The sequence below is a fragment of the Petaurus breviceps genome, unplaced genomic scaffold, assembly GCF_028583685.1.
Source record: "Petaurus breviceps papuanus isolate PSGF00001 unplaced genomic scaffold, PetGlider_PUasm1.0 176, whole genome shotgun sequence".
In the NCBI taxonomy this organism is placed as follows: domain Eukaryota; kingdom Metazoa; phylum Chordata; class Mammalia; order Diprotodontia; family Petauridae; genus Petaurus; species Petaurus breviceps.
Window position 1 is genome coordinate 25,530,781 of NW_027185771.1, and position 12,797 is coordinate 25,543,577.

Genomic DNA, 12,797 nt, shown 5'->3' on the forward strand with positions numbered 1-12,797 from the left:
CACCATCACCATCACCATCACCATCACCATCACCATCACTCTCACCACCATCACCATCACCCTCACCATCACCACCAACATCATCACCATCACTATCACCACCATCACCATCACCATCACCACCATCATCAGTATCGTCACCACCACCACCATCCTCCTCCTCATCATCCCTAGCACTCATTTAGTGCTCTAAATCTGCAAAGCACTTTATCTATGTGATTTCATTTGAACCTCACAATAACATGAGAGCAATGTGCTATTATCATCCCCATTTCACAGACGTAGAAATTGAAGCTAAGTGCGGCTAAATTACTTGTTCAGGATCATACAACTATGTCAGTGTCTAAAATCGGACTTGAACTCAAGTCTTCCTGATTCCATATCCAGCACTTCGTCCACTAAGCCACTACCTAGGTTCCTCTGTCATTACATTCTGGCCAGGAAATCTGAGGTGGGATATTGACCACTTGGAGAAGGTATGGAGGACAATGAGGGGATCTGGAAAACATGGTACATGAAGATCAGTTGCAGTAACTAAGGCTATTTAGCCTGAAGAAATGAAGCATTAGTTCTAGGTGTTGGGGAAGGTCAAATACAATAGCTATTAAATGTAAGATGTATAGAGATTTATATCTATATAAATATATGTATTTGTGCAAATATATTTAAATATATTGCTATCTATACTCATTTATCTATAAATGTTGTTAGTCATTTCCATCATGTCTGACTCTGTGACCACATTTGAGGTTTTCTTGGCAAAAATACTAGAATGGTTTGCCATTTTTTTCTCCAGCTCTTTTCACAGATGAGGAAATGAGGCAAACAGGGTTAAATGACTTGCCCAGCATCAAACAACTAGTGTCTGGGGCCACATTTGAACTCATGAAGATGAGTCTAACTGACTCCAGGTCTGGCACTCTATCTACTGTACCACCTATACAAATATATTTAATATGATATAGAAATATAAAATATTTAAATATATTTTTTATATCTATATTTATGTATAATCTATAGATTTGCAAAATTTTGCCCCAGACAGCATAAATAGGAGCAGTGGGGGGAAACAGAAGAAAAGCAGAGTCAGATTCTTGGTTAATGCAGGGGTTGGGATTGCTATGAACAATTATATCTGTTAAAAACTGGATTAGGTTGCTCAAAAAAACAGTGATTTTATATCAACACAGGACTTGAAGCAAAGGCTGAAGAACTACTAAGATGGATTAATTTAGAGGGGATTATTGCTCAGGTATAAACTCACCCAAGCAAACTCTGAAGTCCCTTTAGAATTCTGAGATTCAATGAGTCTACTTCCAAGGGCATAGTGAACATATCACCTGGGACATGAAGTCTATAAATGTGAAAACTACTTATTGGAAGGGGCACTTCTGCCTTAATAACAAGTGCCTCATCTAAACTGGAGTGAAGCAAAAGAAATGGTGGTAAGAGGATGAGGGGCACGTGGAGAGAGAGGATTGAATATCTAAAATCTACAAAAATAAAGACTGACCACGGAGTGCTCTAAACACAGCACCGTGACTTATTTTCAGAATAGCCTAAGGCCCATTTGTTCATAATTGTAAAGAGGAGAATTGGTTATACATTTTATCACTTAAGGCAAATCTGCAATAACCATTTAGCCTAGGGCTGCACGACAGGCATTTCATTAGCCATTGTGCAGTTAAATTTTTAAAGTTTAGTTTCTAAAATATTGGGGGAGGGGAAAAAGGGAGGTGAGAGGGTAAGGTTGATTCTTTTGTTTTTACCAGAGAAAGCAAGTTTTAAGACTGTCAAATTCTAAGTCTGACCTGTCTCTGAAGATATAAGGCATTATAGGGAAGGAATCCACACATTGTTTGGTATACAATCATCTGTGTCCTGACAAAGTTAATAGACATTGCATATTTGCTCAGTGTGGTAGAATGGGGAATGCAGTAGATTCTAAGCGAGACAGAATTAGTCTAAATCCTACATTACTGTATTAATTACATACTTACTTAATTTTCTGATCCTTAATCTCCTCTTCCATTGTTCAGTTGTTTCAGTCATGCCCAATTATTCATGAACCCATTTGGGTTTTTTTTGGCAAAGATACTAGAGTGGTTTACCATTTCTTCCTCTAGCTCATTTTACAAATGAGGAAACTGAAGCAAGCAGGGTTAAGTGACTTGCCCAGAGTCACACAGTTAACAAGTATCTGAGGCTGGATTTGAACTCAGGTCTTCCTGTCTTTAGGCCCAGTACTCTAATTACTAGGCCAATCTAGTGGCCCTTCCTCTTTCATATGCAAACCATAATTCAATTCTAGTCCCTATCTCCTTTCTACCCACTGACAGACCAGTTTCAATCTTTGGGGTATTTCTCACAAATTTGGTTTATACTCTAAATGGATGTTTGCCACAGGTACATATAAATTTGATCTCTTTCTAGGTTTGTCTAGGAGTCATCAAGTTCTATGCAAGCACCTAGTTCAAGAGGTATAGAACATAAAAAAGATACTTATTACATACAATAGTGAATACAGAGAGAACTTACACATAAGCCCATAGACAGTCTTATGGACCTTTCCCCTCTAGGGAACCCTACTTTGCTCAAGAAGCTATGCAGTCACTCTAGATTTAAAGCAGCAGTATCCATGGACTGGGCACCCATCCCCAGGAAGGTTAAGAACTCAGGTTCTCCAAAAAGTTGCTCCCTTCCTACTTCCTTATATCAATAGACTTTTTGACTCATAATACCATTATAGCACAAGGTCAGCTTTTTCTTTTACATCTACATCTTATTGCTTCTTGGTTCTCTCTCTAGCAGCTCCCAACTTGAACCAGGAAAGACTCATGTTCAAACAAACAAGCAACAAATATTTTTTAAAGCACCTACTATGTACCAGGGCCTGTGCTAAGAGATGCAGATAGAAATACAAAGAATCAAATAATACCTACCCTCAAAACACATTCTAATAAGGAATACTGAATGTATATGTGGAATAAAAATGAAGAGAAAAGATAGAAACAAATACAAATCAGTTAAATTTAATTTAGGAAGAAGGGCATTCCCATTTGAAGGTAGCAAGAAAAGCATCATATAGAAAGTAGAGTTTCAATAGCATCTTGAAGGAAGTTAAGCAATTTTATGGGCTGGAGATGAGGAGATGGTACACTCCAGGAATGAGATCTGGCGAGTTCTAAGGCATGGATAGGAGATACAGGGTCCTATATAAAGGACAGGAGGCCAGTTTGACTGGATACCCATGATCGTCAACAAGCACCTCACTGGAGGGTAGAACAATATCCAATGAGGCTGGGTTATGAAGAGTTTTAAAAGCTAAACAGGAGAGTTTAAATTTTACCCCAGAAACTCTAAGAAATAAGAGAAAGGGAATAAACATTTACTAGTGACTACTCTGTGATAGGTACTTTATAAATATTATCACATTTGATCCTCACAGCTGAGGTGAGTGCTGAGGTTAACAGAAGTTGTCACTTGTCCAGGATCACACAGCCAGTAAGTATCTGAGACTGGATTTCAAATCTGGTCTTTCTGACTCTAGGCCTAATGCTCTATCCACTGTGCCACCTAGTTGCTTACTATATATAATATGTAGCATTTATATAGCACTTTAATGTTTGTAAAACACTTTACAAATGTGACCTCCCAACAACTTTGGGAGGCTGTTACTATTAACTCTGAGACCAGATTTGAAACTACTGTAGGGCAGGTAGCCACTACCCTTATTAAGTAGGGGGAGGAGTTGAAGATACCACTTTCTTCCCAGTCTCAGGCCCTAAAGCTTGCTATTCAAAACACAGAAAGAGAGAGCAATTGATGCTGCCAAATGTAGCAGAAAAGTCAAGGAGAACAGTTAGAATACCAGATTTGACATTTTATACAGATAATTAGTGGCTCTGGATAGATCCTTTTGAGTTGATGTCACTATGTGGTAAGAACCAATCCTGTTTGGTACCACCCTGGCTGATTGATGGTCATTATCTTTCATTTTGCTGCTTCATTTAGTGGCCAGTGGATGGACCCCTAGAGCAATCGCTTTGGCCAGGGTTTCCTAACCTTTTCTCTGCTTTGCCACCTCTCTGTATCTTATCCTTTATTTGGTAACCCCACCTCATGTCCTGCACACCAAAGTGGGCCCTTCTTTTAAGAAAGCAGAGACTAACTTTAGTATAAAAGGCCAAGCCTAGGAGAGATGGAGGACATCTTCTTGACATGTTATGGCTGCTAGTCATGGTGAGTAATGTCCTACTTTTCTTAATAGATATGCTTTTAAAGTTTAGAAGGTGTTTTAATTTCTCATTTTTAAAATTGCATTTTATTGTCAACAAGCACCATATAGAACTTTAACTCGAGTCTAAATCCCCAAACTGGCCCAAGATAAACCTGATCCATAGAGAGGCCCTTCCTTCCTCTCTCTCTATCTCTCTCTCTCATTGCTGAAGCCTGTTGTGAACAAAAGCAAACTTTAGGTAGACCCAGGATTTTGGTTATCTTCCTAGTAGCAAAAAGTATTTTCTTCGAGTCATACGGAGAACGTTTTCCGTGATATAAAAAAGCTCCCATTCACCCTGACAGGCATGCTTCAAAATGAACACAAGGTGCTGATAAATGAATGTTTCCATAAATCCAAGCTAAGTCTTTGTAAGCACCATCCCTGCAGTCTCCCAAATAGCAATCTCATCAATCAATAGCTCTAAAAACTTGTTCCACTCTTTCCCTATGACTACACTGAGGTTCTTTTAAATAATCATCATCTTCCTCAGCACTCATGGCTCCCCCCAGGATGATACTTAAAATACCTATAATTAGAAAAACACTGGCAGAATATGTCCAAAGAGCCAGTAAAGGGGCTTAATTTTGTTTTCAACAGGGCATTAAATCTAAAAAAACCCAAAAAACTAAAAACCAAACCCTCTTATTTGAGTTTCCTAAGTAAAAAATATTCCCTTGCTTTTATTTGCAATTTTGAAGAGACTGTATTGCCTCTAAGAAGAATGAAGATGAACTGTTCTTACATTTGAGGCAGAGACCATGGGTGAGTGAGTTTTTGATCTTTAAAAATTATGCCTTTAAGGTACAAGAGTGGTTAATGCATCTGTTAATAACATAGGAGGTGAAATGGGCAGTGTAAATGGAAGCAAGGACTAAGCTAAAGGCAGAAAGCCTGGCATCTGTCACAGAAGGATCTCTGAGTGTTAAATTCTTCCAAGACCAAGATAGTGTGAGAACTGAGGTTAAGCACAGGATACTAGGAGGAAAACCCAAACAAGTGGTAATAAAGCCTCAGGCTTATCCTATTACTCCCTTCATCCCATCCCCAGGACGTTATTTACCAGGGATTAACTTTCTCTAAGAAAGGGTCACAAGGTAGGTGGGCTTTTACCACCAACAAACAAGCAGTTGCAGGGGGCAGAAATAGGAATCATTAGAACAGCAGCTAATAAACATAATTGAGAGTTCATGTTCTTCAGTTCAGTTACACACCACCTAAGAGAACTTAGAGACTTGGTCTTGCAAAGTCAGCTGAATCAGTTGGAGGCTCCAGATGTTTGTTGCCTTTTGTCCCTTTTCAGATACATAAAATGGGGAGTTCTGCTTACTTCTTTCCATAAAAATGTTCTCAATAGCCATATCCCATATGGAGGACAGAAAGTTGTGAGGGGGAAGTGTGATATTTTAAAAAGAGATGGGTTTGATGCACTACATTTATAGCCCCTCCCCTATGAACTCCCCTCATTATGACCATGCTGCTTTGGATGAAATTAGATGCTTCTGCTTTTTAGGTACAATGCCATCTAAATGTGCCAGACTTTGGCCATGAGCCGTCCCTACCAGACTACTAGCCAGGTGTCCACAGTTGCTGAAGTTTGGGTGGGAGATCATGGCAGCCCTAGCTACAATCTGAGCAAACAGGCTCATCCACCCAAATAGACTCTCCGGGGACTAGTATAAGCATTAAGTCAAGCATTTTATCAAAATAGTTGTTAAATGGAAAAAAATACATCTAGGATTGTGCTGATTTGAGTCCCGCATGTATTCTCGTCCTTCATGAACATGTTGTGACTTTACTGGAGACAGGACCCTCCAGTCACAGTTCTACAGTTTAGCTACCTCAGCCCAACAGGTAACTAACTTACTTCTGAAATCCTAGATTCTGAAGTACATCACTCTGCTTAATGTACTGATTTCCCTACTCCTTAGAAGTATACACAAGGGGACCTCAGCGGGTGTTGATCCATAACTAGGGACAACCTGAGGAGAGGGAGTTCTAGAAAGTCCTGCCAGTGAGCCCGACTGAATGGCTAGCTTAGGAGAGAGCCTCCAGGGATGGGGCAGAAAACATTTTTATTTATACTGATTCCTCATAGGTGGCCATGGCTGAGTGGTCCAGATGCCCACAAAGCATATAGACAAAGACAGTTATTGTACTTTTCCACTGTCAGGACCTGTGTCGAGCAGTTAATGCTCACAGCTTCTAAAACCCCTGACCTGAGGCACTCCTCTATCATTGCTTCAGACAGTCAACTCGAACCCTCTCTCATTTCTGGAGTCCAATAAATAAACTCCCCCTACTCAGCCTTACTGGAGTCTGCTATTTAAAAGTAACTCCACACCCAAATTCTCTACCATATCTATGTCTGATTAGCAAAGCCTCCTCCCACATCTGGCATCAATTATTATTCTCTATTCAACCTATTTTTATGTTATAAAACTTCCACTTTTGAATCCCAACTTTGAGCATGTAATTTTCTAATATGACTTCCTTACCCTTGTGCTGTTTCTTTCATCTGCGGGGACAAATCTCTATCTATACTGCCATATAATGTATTTTTTCCTGCTTTCTGCCCTGCATAATAAAACTCTTGTTTGTACTAGCTTCCCGCATAGCAATTTCCTATGAATCTTCAAACTCAGATCTTTGCTTTACCCAGAGCCATTAGGTCAAATAAAATTCACCCTCTTCCCCTCCCCCCCCCAACATGGTTCAGAAAACATCTTCCTAGAAAGGGTTTGGGTTGACCAAAAATTGGAACTACTGGAAAATATTGTGCTTTTTAATATAAAGGAAGTTGTCTTTTTATAATCATGGAGAATGGGAAGTCATTTGGAAGAAAAGGAATCCTTTGGGTTATTTGGTGACAATTTTGTGTCTCTGGAAGAATGAAGAGAGATTTCCTTTCAACCTCGACAGAACAGAGTATTCTCACAGTAGAAACTTCTTAAGGACCCAAAATGTGATATCTATGGAAATCTATGATATCTAGGAAATGGCAAGTTTTTAGCTTCTGGAAGAGGGAATACTGAGTGGATATGGAGAGAAGCCCAGCATCAACTCAGGCCCTGGACAGGTTACTTGCAAGAAAAATCTAAGCTACCTTGAAACAGGTAAACTGGGCTTGGGATGGGAATCAGTGATAGTGTTGGAGGTATCATTACAAATGGTGTGTAACATGTTCAATGCTTCTCCTGGGTCATTGCTGTTCTTTTTGCTTCAGAAAATATACTATAAAATACCCCAGATTATAAAAAAAAAAGAGATTATAAAAAGAGGTATGTTAAAGTCAGTACAGGGGTTATAGCCTGAGAAAATATTAAAGGGTAGAAAAATCAGCAAATGTGATCAAAGGAAGAATAGATTTGGGTCGCTAAGGTATACAGTGACAGAAGAGAATTTTTACCGTAGGATATTAGAATATCAAAGTTTTTTTTTAAGGAGTAGGTAGTATGAAATTCATAATCATGGAACTATGACAGTGTAGCTGAAAACAGTACCTTGGAGGTTAGGAAGTTTGAGGGAGCATCATTATGGGTGCTGAAGTCACCTAATATGAGGGAAGGAGTTGGAGAGGAAAGGAAGATGGTGATCCAGGTGTTGAACTACTTGAAAAAAGAGGAAGAATAATCTTGAGGGTCAGTAAATAACAGCAAGCATTATCTGGATTTGGTGGAAAATTGTAATCAAGTGAACTTCAAAGGATGAGAAGGTGCTTGGTGATGGCAGAAAAGAAACAATCTGGAAGTGGCAATGGGGAGCAAGGAGTAATCTGACAATCCCTCCCAGAGTGAATGTCTTGAAGTGTGGGTGGGGTAACAATGTTACAACAACTTCCAGGGAAGGTGGCCAGAGCTGTCAGGGAGAATCCAACTTGGATGCATTTGATTCTCCTATCAAGATGAGCTAATAGATAAGAGTGAAAAAGGTCTAGGTAACGAGAAGTTTGTTCAGTATGGAATGGGAATTAAAGAGGGCACAGTGGAACATGTCAGCATAGTTGGAGTGAGAACTGGCATAGAGTTAAGGAGGATGGCAAAGAAAAAGTAAGGATGGTTAATGGATAAACTCAGTTCAGTCTCCAAGGTTTGTGTTGCTAGGCAAGGGCTGGGGTATATGACCTGAGACACTATGACTTGCTCTTTCTCTATGGCTGGGCGCTTGGGAGAGAAGAGGAAGAATTGGGCAATACTATGGCCTGGAAAACTGCTACATAGGACCTGGGTCTGTATAACCACTAGACTGCTCATTTTCTTCCATTATGACTAGGAAAACAGAGTAGAGGTAAATGCTGGTCAGTCCCTAGACCAGCAGTCGGTAGTGAACAGCGCCTAGGTGTGTGCTGTCTACAATCTTCTCTTTTAATGTGGCTGAGTCCAAAAACTCTTCCACTGGATTCAGAAATTCTTGTATTTACTCTGTTGCTGCTACTTTGCTGCTGCTTCCACCAGTCTGAATTCCTGAAGGTCCTGGTATAGTAGCTGGCCTTGAAACTCTTCTGCACCAGAATCCAGAAATTCTTTAAAAGGATACCAACCCACCCTAACCCCACCCACTCTCTGCACAGTGCTACACCTTCTTTACCAAATGTTACAGCTCTTAAAACAAGAGAGACAAAGCCAGGGTCAAAAATGTCTTCAAATTAGTTAACATATCTTCAGATTTTTTGTTATTAGGTTCACAGGTCCACTCTCAAAAAGGCATTTTGGGAAACCACAAAGATGTCCATACCAGCTGAGAAGTCTCCTGCTCTCAATCTTAGCAGTTAGGATAATTAAATTCCATTCACCTCTTCTCAGTCTCAGCATCAGACAGAGAGACCTTCTCAAACACCCACACACACACAGTCCACCTCCAGTTGAGACTTAATGACAAAGGAAATACACAACCTTCATTTCCATGGTCTGTTTCAATTCCAATCATCATCACCCCCTTTGAGCCCCATTCCCCCAGGATCAGAGCTTGTTGATGCTGGGACTGGGGTATGGAAGCATGCTGGGGGTAGTTACTGGCAACTCTGATATTAATAATCAAGGTTCAGATCCCAATGAAATGTAAAACAGGGACATTATAGTTTCCAACTATTCAGTTCTGACATTTTAATGTTTCTTCCAGCTTTGATTTGTGGCTCTCTAGGCCAGGTCTCTCATTGAGCTTTCCACACTGTAGGCAGGTATTGAGTTACTGAGTCAGGTCACTACAATACCTTATGCCTTATGAAGTGCAGTCAGTTGGTCCTTTGAGTCTCAGTGTTCGACCTCTGAAGAGGAGGCCAAGTCCCTGGGGAAGACAAAAACACAATCCAAGGGTTAAATCACGAACTAAGAGAATTAGAGGACTAGAAGTACTTGCACACGCACACACAATAATTAAAGAATTATTTTCAGCTTCTCCAGGTGCTTCAACAGCACTTCTGAGAATAAATGTTGTCCATCGAAGTCTCTAATTGAATGCTTAACGTGGACTCAGTGCTGATTCCCATCAGTAAAAGAAAAATGAATTTCTGATAAGAGTTTTGTAATTTTTATGACTTTTAATGACAAATGAAATGCTACACAATGAACATGGGATATTATCTTCACGAATTTGTGACCCAGAACCTATTAAAATATGAAAAAAATAGGGTAGAAGATGCATTTAAGATTGCTGCAAGATTGGATATGTGTGGGAGGCAACATAGTATAGGAAAATGTAAAAAACGCTAAGTTTGGAGACAGAACCCCTGGGTTAGAATTTCAGTTCCCCTTACCAGATTTTTGATCTTTGGGCAAACTCATTTAATCTCTTTGGGCTTCAGTTTATTCATCTTCTAACCGGGGTCAGACTGGGATTATTTGGACTACATTTCTACATCCACCCCAGCAGCCTTCTCACTCAGAAGACATTTCTGTCCTTGTGGCTTCCTCTTATGATTGCTGAGATCCTTCCCAGAACCTTCTTTTGAAGAAGTAATCATGTCAGCCATGCTTATTTCTAACTCAGTAACTCAGGTCGACTCTCCAGACCACTTCTTCACACACACACACACACACACACACACACACACACACACACTCCACCTATACACTCCCAAGATCCCTTTTTATATGTGTTGTCTACTCCCATTAGAAAGAAAGTTCTTTGACCTTGCATCTCTTGGAAGGATCTGACAAGAGTGTAAGTCTACAAAAGCAACACTATACTTCATATATCACAAAGACCTTGTTTATTAGTGGAAAGCTTACTAAAGTTCAGGCCCATGTTCAAATTCCAATTTTAACATTAGCTGTTTGTAAGGAATGACAGACTCTTGAGAACTGATTGAAGCATATTTTTCTTGCCTTTTTTTGGCAATGGAACTCATATGGAAATATTTTACATGACTTCATATGTATAAGCAGTATTATATTTCTTGCATTTTCAATAGGTGGAGAGAATTTTAGCCTAAAAATAAAATTTTTAAATTAAAAAAACTATTTTTGTGATGGCAATTCAGTCAAACAATTGCTTGATTGAAAAATGTCTCAGATTTCATCAGTTGGGGTATACCTGCTGCTGCTGGCTATCACAACCCCTCCCCTCCTTAGCAGTTCTTAGACTATGTCTTCCCATCATAAAGAACTAAGCCAATGCTCTTATTGCTTTTAATAGCCATCACTCAACTAAGCAAAAACTCGTAGCAGTGTTTGTGTAGGGATGGGCTTTTTTTCTTCTCACCAAACGTGCTTTGGGTCTCCAATATGACATCTCCACCCAGACCCCCAAAGATATCATCTTAATTTCACCCTTTCTTCTGTCCTTACTATTTGGGAATCACATCTGTCAACCCATATGAAAAATTCATGAGCAAACACATTTTGTTTACTGATGTGGGGATGTTCAGATTCATATAATTCTCTATTCTGTCATTCTCTTTCAGAGAGAAGAGGCACTGACAGAAATTTGGTGTCTAGGGTCAGGAATGAAGTTGACTAGCTTAGAAAAGCTTTATTTCCTGCAAAAACGCAGGTCTACTTGGTTCATCAGGACAAGTATTAGCGTTGATATTGTGCTAATGATTTTATAATTCAACAGAGATGGTCATTCAGACACATCTAAACACGTGTCATTTTTTTTTTCATATGGGTGTCATGGAGACAACATCCCAAAACAGATTCAATGACAAGGAGATGTTGACAGAGAAGTGATATTCTTATATATCAAGATCCCTTTACTCTCCAAATCCAGCTCACTTGGATGTATTCACCAATTGGTCTGTCAAAATAAGAGATCCTCTCAGAATTCTAGAAAATTACTAGAAATATCTTGAGGAGAAAGAGAGGAGACATTCCCTTCTCTACCACTTTCCTCCTAATGCTAAATCTTGCAAATTTTACAAAGCATATTACTGTTCCTCTTAACAAATCCCACAGAACAAAACCTTTACTCCAATAAATAGGTCTAGCACCTAGTACAGGAAAGAACTGTTACTCCAGACAATCCAGTGTTGCTGCTCTCTTATCATATTGGAAAGCAATCATATTAACTACTATAATCTAGAAATGAGGGGAATCAATTGGTTCTACTTGAGATCCACAAATACTAAGTGCCTACTGCACCAGGCTCTATGATGTGGTCTTGGGATTCTGAATATGACACAAATCTTACTCAGAGGTTACAATCTAATAGAGGGAAAGGTGTGCAGATCTGAGAAATCTGAAAAGGTATAGATCAAGAACTCAAAATTAGGAATTATTTTCTGATCTACCCTTATTTAGTTGTGTGACAAGAAAATCATACAATATCTCAGAAGACAACAATGAGAAAACATTTATATAGTTTTATTAAGTTAAGAATTGTGGCTATGATCTAGATAATTCAAACATAATTACTTATACTGTGGAAAAATAAATATTAGAGATCATAATTAGTTTGAATTCAGGGTATAACTTAATCTCAAAAAGTTGGGAGTGAAAAAAAAGAGCTTCAGAACTTAAACAGGCCTTTGGAATATACAATGTTAGAAATGGCAGGGTTCTTTGTAAGCAACTGAAAACAGTGTGTGGTAGTACAAGTAGAGTCAGATGACCTGGCTTTGAAAGCCCACCTTGGACACTGAACTGTGTGTGAGATCATAAGCAAATTACTTAACTTCTTCTCATTTGCAAAATGTAGATAATCATCACTGCACTCTCTCACAGGCCCTTTTGTAAAATGTTTTCATAGATTCATAGTCTCATAGGCTCACACATCTAGACCTGGGAGGTACTTTGTACATGACTGAGCCCAAACCCTTCATTTTACGGGTGAAAAAAAACAGAGTCCAAAGAGTGACTTGTGCAGGGCTACACAGTGAGTACTAATGACAGAGCTTGGAACAGATTCTCTTTGATGTTACAGTTATTACTTTTCAGTATTACTATTTCAGATTGTGAGTTCCATGGAAGCCGAGACAGGTTTGATTTCCATAACACTATCTACAACTCTACAAAGAGTATGTGGGGAAATTTCTGTCACATGGGTTGTTACTGTAAAAAAGTAAATATTTAGGAACTGA